Source organism: Cervus canadensis, chromosome 2, assembly GCF_019320065.1.
Source record: "Cervus canadensis isolate Bull #8, Minnesota chromosome 2, ASM1932006v1, whole genome shotgun sequence".
In the NCBI taxonomy this organism is placed as follows: Eukaryota; Metazoa; Chordata; class Mammalia; order Artiodactyla; family Cervidae; genus Cervus; species Cervus canadensis.
The window spans coordinates 105,724,641-105,737,988 of NC_057387.1; the positions used below are offsets into that span (position 1 = coordinate 105,724,641).

Genomic DNA, 13,348 nt, shown 5'->3' on the forward strand with positions numbered 1-13,348 from the left:
CTGCTTCCCTCATGTCCCTGAGTCCTCTGTGACTTCCTTATTTTGATCTTAATTTGGAGAACATATTTAAATCACCAGTTACAGGCAAAAATGCAACTGGCTGGTATAAAACCCCTTTTTATAACCAAACGGATTAATATTTTGTAAAGCAGGGAGCTTGGAATTTCCTCTCCTTTGCCTATTCCATCAGAATGGAGCTTGCTTGGTCTATCCTCCTGCCCTGGAGACTGTGTCTGAATCAGCCAGTTCTTGCTGTGGCAACAGTCTTCACTCCCTCTTGCCAAATTTCAGTGGCTTATACGAGCAAACATTCATCCCCTGCTCACATTATATGAGTGCCTCTGGTCACCAGAAGCTATGCTGGATGCTTTGGCGCTCCATTGGGCTTGGCTCAGCTCCATGTGTGTGCACAGATGCTCAGTCATGTCCAACTCTTTGCGACCCCATGGACTGTAGCCTACCAGGCTCTTTTGCCCGTGGAATTTTCCAGGCAAGAAAATTGGAGTTGGTGGCCATTTCCTACTCCAGGGGGTCTTCTCGACCCAGGGACTGAACCCACATTTCTTGTGTCTCCATGGCCCAGGGCAGAAGCTCAAGGGAGGAAGAGGTGAACCAGCCAGCCCATGCAAAGGTTATGCTCCAATATAGGATAAGTCAGATCTGCTGGTACATTAGTGGGCAAAGCAAGTCACATGAGTCAGTCTAAAGTCAAAGAAGAAGTAGGCCTGCCTACAGGGAAGCTCAACAGGGCCAGAGAGGAAACAATTATAAACAAAGAATAGAGACTTCCTGGTGGTCCAGTGGTTAAAACTTCACCTTTCAAAGCAGAGGGGATGGGTTCAATCCCTGGTGGGGGAGCTTAGATACCACATGCCTTGGGGCCAAAAAATCAAAACATAGAACAGAAGCCATATTGTAACAAATTCAATAAAGACTTTAAAAATGGTCTACATCAAAAAATCTTTAAAAAAATAAAGAATAGAAGCTACTACAATGTTGAAACAATCTCAGACTCGAGTTAGCTTTTTGCTTGTACCCTCCTTGTATTATATTGAACTATTGCCTGAAAGAACAAAAGTAGGTGCCAGTTCAGAGTCAGTTCAGTTCAGTCGCTCAGTCGAGTCTGACTCTTCGCGACCCCATGAATCGCACCATGCCAGGCCTCCCTGTCCATCACAAACTCCCGGAGTTTGCTCAAACTCATGCCCATCGAGTCGGTGATGCAATCTAACCATCTCATCCTCTGTCATCCCCTTCTCCTCCTGCCCCCAATCCCTCTCAGCATCAGGGTCTTTTCCAACGAGTCAACTCTTCGCATGAGGTGGCCAAAGTACTGGAGTTTCAGCTTCAGCATCAGTCCTTCCAATGAACACCCAGGACTGATCTCCTTTAGGATGGACTGGTTGGATCTCCTTGCAGTCCAAGGGACTCTCAAGAGTCTTCTCCAACACCACAGTTCAAAAGCATCAATTTTTCGGCACTCAGCTTTCTTCACAGTCCAACTCTCACATCCGTACATGACCACTGGAAAAACCATAGCCTTGACCAGATGGACCTTTGTTGGCAAAGTAATGTCTCTGCTTTTTAATATGCTATCTAGGTTGGTCATAACTTTCCTTCCAAGGAGTAAGCGTCTTTTAATTTCATGGCTGCAGTCACCATCCGCAGTGATTTTGGAGCCCAAAAAATAAAGTCTGACACTGTTTCCACTGTCTCCCATCTATTTCCCATGAGGTGATGGGACCGATGCCATGATCTTAGTTTTCTGAATGTTAAGCTTTAAGTCAACTTTTTCACTCTCCTCTTTCACTTTCATCAAGAGGCTTTTTAGTTCCTCTTCACTTTCTGCCATAAGGGTGGTGTCATCTGCATATCTGAGGTTATTGATATTTCTCCTGCAATCTTGATTCCAGCTTGTGCTTCTTCCAGCCCAGCGTTTCTCATGATGTACTCTGCATATAAGTTAAATAAGCAGGGTGACAATATACAGCCTTGATGTACTCCTTTTCCTATTTGGAACCAGTCTGTTGTTCCATGTCCAGTTCTAACTGTTGCTTCCTGACCTGCATACAGGTTTCTCAAGAGGCAGGTCAGGTGGTCTGTTATTCCCATCTCTTTCAGAATTTTCCACAGTTTATTGTGATCCACACAGTTGAAGCCTTTGGTGTAGTCAATAGAGCAGAAATAGATGTTTTTCTGGAACTCTCTTGCTTTTTCGATGATCCAGCGGATATTGGCAATTTGATCTCTGGTTACTCTGCCTTTTCTAAAACCAGCTTGAACATCTGGAAGTTCATGGTTCACGTATTGCTGAAGCCTGGTTTGGAGAATTTGGAGCATTACTTTACTAGTGTGTGAGATGAGTGCAACTGTGCATTCTTTGAGATTGCCTTTCTTAGGGATTGGAATCAAAACTGACCTTTTCCAGTCCTGTGGCCACTGATGAATTTTCCAAGTTTGCTGGCATATTGAGTGCAGCATTTTCACAGCATCATCTTTCAGGATTTGAAATAGCTCAACTGGAATTCCATCCACCTGGCAGAATGTGGTTCACTGGAGAAGGGAATGGCAAAGCACTTCAGTATTCTTGCCTTGAGAACCCCATGAACAGTATGAGAAGGCAAAATGATGGGATACTGAAAGAGGAACTCCCCAGGTCGGTAGGTGCCCAATATGCTACTGGAGATGAGTGGAGAAATAACTCCAGAAAGAATGAAGGGATGGAGCCAAAGCAAAAAAAAATACCCAGTTGTGGATGAGACTGGTGATAGAAGCAAGGTCCAATGCTGTAAAGAGCAATATTGCATAGGAACCTGGAATGTTAGGTCCATGAATCAAGACAAATTGGAAGTGGTCAAACAGGAGATGACAAGAGTGAATGTCGACATTCTAGCAATCAGCGAACTAAAATGGACTGGAATGGGTGAATTTAACTCAGATGACCATTATATCTACTACTGTGGGCAGGGATCCCTTAGAAGAAATGAAGTAGCCATCATAGTCAACAAAAGAGTCCGAAATGCAGTACTTGGATGCAATCTCAAAAACGACAGAATGATCTCTGTTCATTTCCAAGGCAAACCATTCAATATCATGGTAATCCAAGCCTATGCCCCAACTAGTAATGCTGAAGAAGCTGAAGTTGAACGGTTCTATGAAGACCTACAAGACCTTTTAGAACTAACACCCCCAAAAGATGTCCTTTTCACTATAGGGGACTGGAATGCAAAAGTAGGAAGTCAAGAAACACCTGGAGTAACAGGCAAGTTTGGCCTTGGAGTATGGAATGAAGTAGGGCAAAGACTAATAGAGTTTTGTCAAGAGAACACACTGGTCGTAGCAAACACCCTCTTCCAACAACACAAGAGAAGACTCTATACATGGACATCACCAGATGGTCAACACCAAAATCAGATTGATTATATTCTTTGCAGCCAAAGATGGAGAAGCTCTATACAGTCAGGAAAAACAAGATTGGGAGCTGACTGTGGCTCAGATCATGAACTCCTTATTGCCAGATTCAGACTTAAACTGAAGAAAGTAGGGATGACCACTAGACCATTCAGGTATGACCTAAATCAAATCCCTTATGACTATACAGTGGAAGTGAGAAATAGATTTAAGGGACTAGATCTGATAGACAGAGAGCCTGATGAACTATGGACAGAGGTTCATGACATTGTACAGGAGACAGGGATCAAGACCTTCCCATGGAAAAGAAATGCAAAAAGGCAAAATGGTTGTCTGAGGAGGCCTTACAAATAGCTGTGAAATGAAGAGAAGTGAAAAGCAAAGGAGAAAAGGAAAGATATTCCCATTTGAATGCAAAGTTCCAAAAAATAGCCAGGAGAGATAAGAAAGCCTTCCTCAGCGATCAATGCAAAAGAAATAGAGGAAAACAACAGAATGGGAAAGACTAGAGATTTCTTCAAGAAAATTAGAGATACCAAGGGAACATTTCATGCAAAAATGGGCTCAATAAAGGACAGAAATGGTATGGACCTATCAGAAGCAGAAGATATTAAGAAGAGGTGGCAAGAATACACAGAAGAACTGTACAAAAAAAGATCTTCACGACCCAGATAATCACAATGGTGTGATCACTCACCTAGAGCCAGACATCCTGGAATGTGAAGTCAGGTGGGCCTTAGAAAGCATCAGTATGAACAAAGCTAGTGGAGGTTCAGAGTCAGTCAGACATGAATTGAAACCTGAATTCCTTGCCTTACTGCTGTGTGACCTCAGGCCAGTTGGTTAACCTCTCAGAGTCTCAGTTTCTGCATCTGTCAAATGAGGATAATAACATGGATTTCGAATGGTTGTTATGAGGATTAAACGGGATTACACAGCACTTGGCAGATGGTAGGCATTTAGCAGATCACAGGTACTACCATTATCAGTACAGAAAAGTGAATAAATTATTTTTCATCAAAATAGATAACTTAGATATACCCAAATGTCTCCTGCTTTTTCCTAGTTACCCAGTCTGGGTCTTAGTCCTTGGCCAGAGGATGTTAGGGAACTATAGTAATAGCTAATGTTAACAGTTGTGTGACATTTACTGCATGTAAGGTACTGTTTAAAAAATGATAGAATTTAAGCAAATGGAAACACAGGGAAGGAAGCTAGACAGGTGGCTTGTCTGTAGCCACATATGTGGCAGAGCTAGGATTTGAACCCAGGCAGCTCAGCTGAAAATATCCCTGCTCTTAGCCATTGTGCTATTCTGTCTGTCAGCTTAGTTGGTAGCCAGTGATTGGTCAGGGTAGTGGTGGGGTTGAAAGCTATGTGTCTATAGATGTTAAGCCATGTCTAGTTTATTGGACTGAAAGTTGGGGAATGATCTGGATTCAATATCAATTTGGATATAAAATAAAGACGTTGTGGGGGAGGGGGTTGGGCAAGAGTAAGATGCCGAATATGTGGGATTCAGCCTCTAGTCAGTTCAAGAGGAGTGTGAACCCAGGTGGGAAGTAAGGTAGATTACTTGGAGTGGAGGGTGTCTCTTTGTTTCTCTTCCATTCAGCAGCCCCAGCCTTTGCTTTCCAGGTAGATCAGCTGCCTTTTGGAAAGCAGGTCTTTGAGATTCCACTCTTTGCTGAGAAAGATTGTGGTTATTTTGTTCATGTCTGTATACAAAGGTAGTAAGATGAAAATTTCTCTGGCAAATATCTCACTCCTCTTTCCCAGGACAGGTGACAACATTGTCATCCCAGCAGGCCCAAGTTGGCTTTGACATCTGCGACAAAAGGGGAGAGAGCTGGTCACACTGCAGGAGGGACTTCAGCCAGTGAAGCTCTTCATCACCTTCTGTTCTACCAAGAGTTGACCGTCCACTTGTATCCCCAGTGACTGATGATAAGCATGACAACAAACTTCTGACCAGTCAATCCTAAAGGAAATCAAGCCTAAATATTCATTGGAAGGACTGATGCTGAAGATCCAATACTTGGGCCAGCTGATGCGATGAGCCTACTCATTGGAAAAGACTCTGATGCTGGGAAAGATTGAAATCAAAAGGAGAAAGGAACAGGAGAGGATGAGATGGTTAAATAGCATCATCGACTCAATGAACATGAATTTGAGCAAATTCTGGCAGATAATGGTTGACACAGGAACCTGGTGTGCTGTAGTCCACAAGATCACAAAGAGTCATACAAGACTTAGTGACTGGACAGCGACAACAGAAACTTCTCACTGAGCCTGAGTCTTTAACTTAGGCCAGCCCACACTCTCATGCTCCACAGGACCTTTAACAGGGTCATCTTTGTCTTGTTGAAAGCAAACATTCTTAACCCACTGTTGTCAACTCACCAATTATTTCTTGCTTCTTATTATACATCTTTGTTTACTCAGCTCCTGACCTTTTGATTTCAATTCCCAAACCCCACATTCACTTCTTATATGTAAGAAATGCTTAGACTTAATTTGACTTGATTCACGGATGTGGTTTTGGAATCACCTTCTAGATCCAACATCAAGCATCAGCAAATTTGGCTCAAGCCCCTGGGGCTGACCTGGCTGTGGCAGACCAAATACTGCTCCACCCTGGTCCCCTTGTTGGTTTTCACTGAGGTTTCCTCTGATCATTGATAATCTGGGGAACACAGCCTGGACTTCATGACAGTCCATTTGGGAATAACATTAGCTCAACTTCATTCCCTTCAGAATCTGGGCTCCTTATCTTTGATTTGTGCAGAGAGCACTGTTGTACCCACCCTCAATTCCCACCTCCATACTAGAGAAGGACTTGACTAGAAGGAGTGATCTGCATATTTTTGGGGAAGTTATGTCCTTGCTCTTTGCTTAGTAAACCCAATTCTTAAGAGTAGAGTCCAGACCTGCTTCTCCTCCCCCACTTACTTAGCTTTTCAGTCAGTGAGGATTCAGCCTAGAAGGCATTCAGGCGACCTTTACTCAGTAGTGAGTAGAGCTTCAAACCATGCTGCCCTTGCAACTGTGTACCCATTGCACAGGGGTATTTAGCTCTCTGGGTGCCCAACACAGCATCAGACTACAGCTTCGCTAGCCTGCACCTTGGATCTAACTGTCTCCTGTCCAGCTCTCTGGTTCTTGATTTTACCTTGGATCTGGCTGTTCAAGCCCTTATGGCTGTGTCTTACACATTCTATATCTACCATCTCTCTGATCTGTGTAATACTTCTGTGAGCCTTCACACTTACTCAGATGGCCCTTTCAGATCGATAACTTAGATTCTGGTCATATGTCAGAAAATGTTGCCACCTAGAAAACCAACCCAGACCCCTTGGGTGATATTACATGAGCCAGACGACATCTGACTATGTCTCCTGGATTTGGGCCGATAGCCTCTTCCTTCAGGAAATCAACTGTCTTGTCTTGGGTGGTTTCTCCAAGAAAAGTCTCAGCTCCCCCCATCACTCCCACACCCCTAGGGGCTTTTAGAACTCCTCATGGCCCCGCCAAGATGGATAGTAATCTCATCTCCTCAGATACGGCCTTTCTTGGACTATTAAATTGTCAGATTTAACAAGGACATCAGGTTTACTCATCAGATTGGCAAAAAAGAACATGATTGACAATGCTCAGAAAGGGTGTAGGGAAACATATACTTTCAGACAGCGTTTGTGGAAGGGAATATTAACACAACTCTACTGGGCTTCCCTGGTAGCTCAGAGGTTAAAGCGCCTGCCTCCAATGCAGGAGACCTGGGTTAAATCCCTAGGTTGGGAAGATCCCCTGGAGAAGGAAATGACAACCCACTCCAGTATTCTTGCTTGGAGAATCCCATGGACAGAGGAGCCTGGTGGGCTACAGTCCACGGGGTCGCAAAGAGTCAGACACGACTGAGCGACTTCACTTTCACTTTCACTTTTCACTGTTTTTGGAGGGCAGCTTGAAAATATGTATCGGAACTTTGACCTCAACAATTTTCTTTCTAGGAATTTATCAGAGAGTTCATTGGGCAAAATTTCAACACATACATGTAAGAGAATGCTTCTTTCAATGATGTTACTGATAGCAGGAAAAGATATGAGATTTGTTAAATAATTTATGTGACATTTATACAAAGGAATGCATGGCAACCATTAAACAGCTTGTTATAAAGCAAGGTGAATTGATAGAGAAAGATGTCCACACCATATTGCTGAGTAAAGAAGCAATTTACACAATAGCTTGTCTAAGATAATCCCAGTAATGGACTTTAGATATATACACACTTATTCATGAAGCTCCCAGTCTAGGGGAGGATGGTAGATAGAAATACCCCCTAAACCCCAAAAAAGACAGTTATGGGATTTCATGGTATATAAGTCATTAGAGAAATGTAGGAAAGAGCATCTAAGGGGCCCAGGGAAGCCTTCCTAAACAGTGACTGTTAAGCTGGGAACTGAAGGTTTCAGAGGAATATGCAGAGACCCAATTAGAGGTGTTTAGTAAATGGTTTGATCCTTGGGCTTCCCTGGCAGCTCAGATTGTAAAGAATTCACCTACAAGGCGGAAGACCTGGGTTCAGTTCCTGGGTCGGGAAGACTCCCTGGAGAAGTAAATGGCAAACTATTCCAATATCCTTGCCTGGAGAATCTCATGGACAGAGGAAGAATTCACTTACAAGGCAGAAGACCTGGGTTCAGTTCCTGGGTCGGGAAGACTCCCTGGAGAAGTAAATGGCAAACTACTCCAATATCCTTGCCTGGAGAATCTCATGGACAGAGGAACCTGGCAGGCTACAGCACATGGGATTACAAAGAGTCAGACATGACTGAGAGTGACTAACACTTTTTCACACATGGGCCTCGAAACATAGCCATGACTCAGATCTTCTGCTCTAAACACCGGGTTACAGGCCACTAGCCACAGTGGATGCAGAAAATATCATTAAAATGAAGCGCATAGATGGGCCATTAGACAACAGGTGGGCTCGGATGGAAGCACTGAACTTTGGCCTAATGCCTATTGTCTGAGGCAGAGGGACGCTCCGCCTTCTTTAAGTGACTTTCTAAGTCCTTCTCTCACCTGCCCTGCTGTGCCCTACAGCAAAATGACACTTAGTCACACAATCTATTCCATAGTTAAACTTGCACTTTATTAAAATTGCTCTGAATAACTCTGGGGGGAAAATTGTATCCGTCTCCATTCATCTTCAATGGCTTTTACACCTCACTCGACACAACTGTCTCCTTTGATTAAATCTCCATTAAGGCTCTGTTCCATATTCAGTAGCTCTATAAGCCAATTAACCCACTGTTCCATGGGTTAGGATGAAGAGCAGTGCTTCTTAGAGAGAGAGAAGAGAGGAAGGGAGGGAGGAAGAGTGAGATAGGAAAGGGAAATGTATCTCCCTTGCTAGAGCTACAGTTAATCAGTGTTTATCATCATGCTCTCATTTCTCCACATGGAATCAAAGGAAATGGCAGGGACGTTGCCAGAAAGATGCGATGTCAGGGCTGGGAAGTCCAAGTTCGCCTGGTGCATTATGCCAGACTCCGTAGAGGGGATGTCGGTGTCCTGAATGGAGTGATGCTTGGGAGCATTCATGCACCTCTCAGTCTCTTCCTCTCCTTGCTCGTTCAGAATCCCCAGGAGTGCTCACCCCCAGGCTCAGTTCCCCAAGACCCTGCCCAGGTCTGCACAGTAAAAGCCTAGTCTCCACTAGTGTGAGTCTAACCTAGTCTCATGGCCCTAGACCTTGGGTCTGGAGGTAGGGGGATTAGTTATCTCTGAACCACCAAGTTACTGCCTGCCCATGAACTGCCCCTCCTCATCCCTGGCTTCCATCTGGAGACTTGGCTAGTGCCCCAAGCCTGTGGAAGGCTGGGGCTCCTATCAGCCTCTGATTTCCAGAGTGGGTTCAGGGGCCCTATCTGGCCCTCCATCTGGCTCTCTTTCTTTCCTCGGAGGATAGAACTTGTTCTCTGTTCCTGGCCATGGGATGCAGGTCTGCCCTGAAAAGATGGCATCTGCCCACATTTTGGTGTTGTCTGAAGCTGGTGAATCCAGCTGTTTCTCAGTGCCCCACTGACTGCATGAACATGACTTATTTGGGACCTTAAATGCCTCCATAGCCTGGATCCATGGCTACGCTGAATGAAGCGGCTTTGAATAAGAATTCATGTCAGGTCTTGCACTGAGGTCAAATACTCATGAATAAGATAAAAAGACTCAGAGTCAAAAGACAAAGGTAGGGTTGGAGTCAACCCAAGGCCAGGATAAGAGAACAAGCTGATTCAGACCTGAGTCTTTCTAGCTGCTTGGAATGGATCTACCAGCTCTAGGCTCTACCTACCTTATGTCAAGAAAAATGGAAGTATCCACCTAGCAGACTGCCCAAAACTCTCTGTCCTCTAGCCTAAGTGGCCTTGAGAAATCTCTTTCAGCTGTTTCTGTGTAGAGATGAGGTTATGAGGGAGTCACGGGCCTAAGGACTCGTGGGGGCATCTGACTGCATCTCTCTGAGCCTTCCCAAAGGGACTGGGTGGAGCAGGCTGGCATGAGCGTCTGGAGTCCATAAGCCTAGTCCTCTGACCCACGGTGGAAGTTGAACTATTGTTCTGTTCCGGACTCAGCAGGGTTGGTCTGTTCTTCCAGGGCGTCCCAACATTTCCCCAGACCTCCCTTAACTCATACAGGTTTGCTGTAGGGGCAGGGGTCTGCTTCTCGTCTCTGGTCACCTCTGACTTGCCCCAGGTTCTGCTCCTCTGCGTCCGTGCTCTTTGACACTGAACTTCTCTGCAGTTGAAGATTTGTGCGTGGCCCTTTTCCTGGGGCTTAGCGTTTTGGCCCCTTCCCTGGGATAGCACAGAGGAACGCTTCTTTCATTTCAGCATTGGCTCTCACCTCCCCTTGCAGACCTGATGGATTCTAGATATCACAGGCTGGATCCCATGTCTCAGGTCAGCATCCTCCCGGGACAAATCTGTCTGCTGGGGCTGCCCATGAAACTAGTGTGTTGAGAAGTAGCATTGGTACAGCTTCTGGAATGAAGGAGGTACTTCTCTGCATGCTGAACCTCCATGATGATGGGCTTTGCTGTAACATGTACCTAATTTTCTGCCTCGGCTCAATATAAACTTCATATATATAACCATACCAGTAAGAAATATTTACAACAAATATAACAGAATAAAAAAGGAGAAAAGTAATAGATGAATATTTTTATGATGTTGGCATAGCATTTGAGAAGGGGAAAACAAATATCTACAGCATGTTGCAGTAACAAATAATAATATTATGGTTTTATCTTCCTGATTAATTCTTTAGTTCAAAGACAATTAACAATTAAAAGGAAAAGATGAATCTCAATTTTAAAGATGTTATTCAAATGCAATACAGATGATGTAAAAATTATACTCACCAAACAAAAATTATTGCACCTTGCAATTTTCACTGTCTTTCACTGTTTTAAATTTTAAATGCAAATTAAACTTCAAGTGGTCATATAGAATGTCAGAATTGAAGTAATGTTATTTTTTTTATCTTTACCATTTCTGTGCTTATTTCTAAAAATTTACCATTTAAATACAGGGATATGAGGTAACTCAGGGCTTGGAGACAGGAAATGTGCTTGAAGAAAAGTGGGATGAGTTCAAATCCTAAGAATTTACTCCTGAAATGAACACATGGAGCCAAATTTGTTTGCATTGGGGGCCATTTGTATAACCAGAGCTTCTCCAAATTAGTGCCATGTAGAACACAATGTTTATTAAAGTATATGTAATAAAAATGTGCTAAATGTAAGCTTATTGCATATATATCATTATTATTAAAGCTCAACTGTAGCATAACAATTGTTTAGAGCCTGACCAATAAAGACTTTGTCAAAGGGGTATATTTTACCACTTACATTGTTTAGACTTGCTGGTGAATGGTGGTAATAAAATGCAGACCAACTTTTAGTCAATTTTATTATTATTTTTTTACTGTTTATTACTGGATTTTGTTGTTTTTACTGTTTTTTTGTTTGTTTGTTTTGTTTTACTGTTTCTTACTGTAGGCAATGTTCCCTCTACTGTCTGCACCTGGGGCAAACTGCCCCCCAACACTACCCCTGAGATACTCTGATTAGAGTGGGTCCCCCGTTGGAAAGAAGAGCTCACTTTGGGCTCAGGGTAAGGAAGCGTGTTCTGACTGTCAGAGCTCTCCAAGATGGAGTGGGCTGCCTCCGGAAGCAGTAAATCTCCTGTCATGAAAGGTGCTCAAGCATAAGATGACCTTTAAGGTCTTTCCAAGTTGGGGACTCAGTGACTCCATGAATCAGAATGATGTAGCCTCCTTCCGTCCTTGGGTGTGTTGGGGAATTAGCTGTGTCTGAGGCATGGGTACCCGCTGTGTCTCATTCAAAGAGACACAACCCCAAATTCTAGAGTCACTCCACGCCCACTTCCACTCACAACCTTCACTGCTGTCAGCAACTAGCTGCGCTGCCCGTTGGCAGAGGCAGACGATTCCTGACTCCTGGTCAGAGCAAAGAGGGGCGAGCCTGAGCCCCCGCAGGACTGTCCTAAAGAACATGGTGAGTCAGATGCCCGGACGGGGCTTCCTTGCTGACCTGAGTCCTTCTCTCATTCTGGAGCTCCTCCTCCCAGCCTCAGCCCTGGGAGGACAATGTATACCCTGCTGTTTGCAGCTCAGAGAATAAAGCAATTGTAAAGAAGGAGTATCGATCCTAAATTCCTGTCCTTCTTGAATTCCCCAGTGGGAGACTCCCATTATCTCTCTAGCACAAGGTACATTATTAATGGATTATGCTTTTAGCCAGTAAAGGTCATTTTTAAATACTTTTAATGATTCCAACCTGGATTTTCTTTCCGGAGATAGTATTTTCAAGACTCTGGATGTGAATACCAGCAGACAGAGAATGGATCACAACCAGAGGCGGCATCTGAAGGTGTGTGCCTCATCCTGGGGAAACACACTCATCTGCGTATGCACTGGGCAAGGGTTTGCTGACACTGCTCTGGGTCACATGCAGTGCTGGCCACCAGAAGTCCAGAGATGTGGGAGCTGCCGGTACCCTCAAGACAACAGCAGGCTGCCCAGGACAGTCAGACCTGCACATAAACAAAGACCACGGTGTAGATGAATGCATGCACTGATGCAGGTGTGGGAAAACACTATGAGAGCTCAGTGGATTCGCTAAGGTGGCTTTATGCATTGAAAGAAATGAAACCGATGCTGGATGGAGTCAGTGGAAGATACTGGGGTATCTTTTGGAAATCAAGGAGGAGCTTGATCATCAGGCTCATAGGGCAGAATGGCTCTGGGGAACTCAACAAAGGGAGTTTAAGAACTCCTCATTAGGGACTTCCCTGGTGGTCCAGTGGTTAAGACTTTGCCTTCCAGTGCAGGGGGTGTAGGATCAATCCCTGGTTGGGAGCTATGATCCCACATGCCTTGCAACCAAAAAGCCCTAATATAAAACAGAAGCAATTTTTATAACACAGCCAATAAAGACTTTTAAAATAGTCCACGTCAAAAAGAAAATCTAAAAAAAAAAAAAAAAAAAAGAACTCCTTTTTAGAGAGCTGCAATGTCTGGATTCTCTTCCAATGACTCCTCCCTCCTCCAATCCCCACATCACTCCATTAAAATTTCAAATCCCAAGAGAAGAAATCTGATTGATCTAGTTTGACTCAGGGTTTGTCCGCTTTATACTGGAGCAGTTCCCAGAGGAAGGACCATTGTTGTAAGGCAGCCATCACAAGTGAAGAGAGGCAGTAACTATTGCTCTCTGCAGGATTGGAGAAGGCTGTTGGAGATTCTGCCATTAACATTAAACTTTGCAAGACTGGTCCAGGCAAAAGGAAATAGTATGTGCAAAATCCTGGAAGGATCATAGATCAGGGCAGATGTGTAGAGTTCTGCATAC

The 13,348-nt window shown here is 44.1% G+C and overlaps 1 non-coding gene across 1 annotated transcript; it reads left to right on the plus strand.

Moving 5' to 3' along the window:
* Positions 1–7,140: 7,140 nt before the first annotated feature.
* TRNAW-CCA lies at positions 7,141–7,212 on the plus strand. Its single transcript has one exon. It is a non-coding gene; the product is annotated as a tRNA-Trp (tRNA).
* Positions 7,213–13,348: the final 6,136 nt, after the last annotated feature.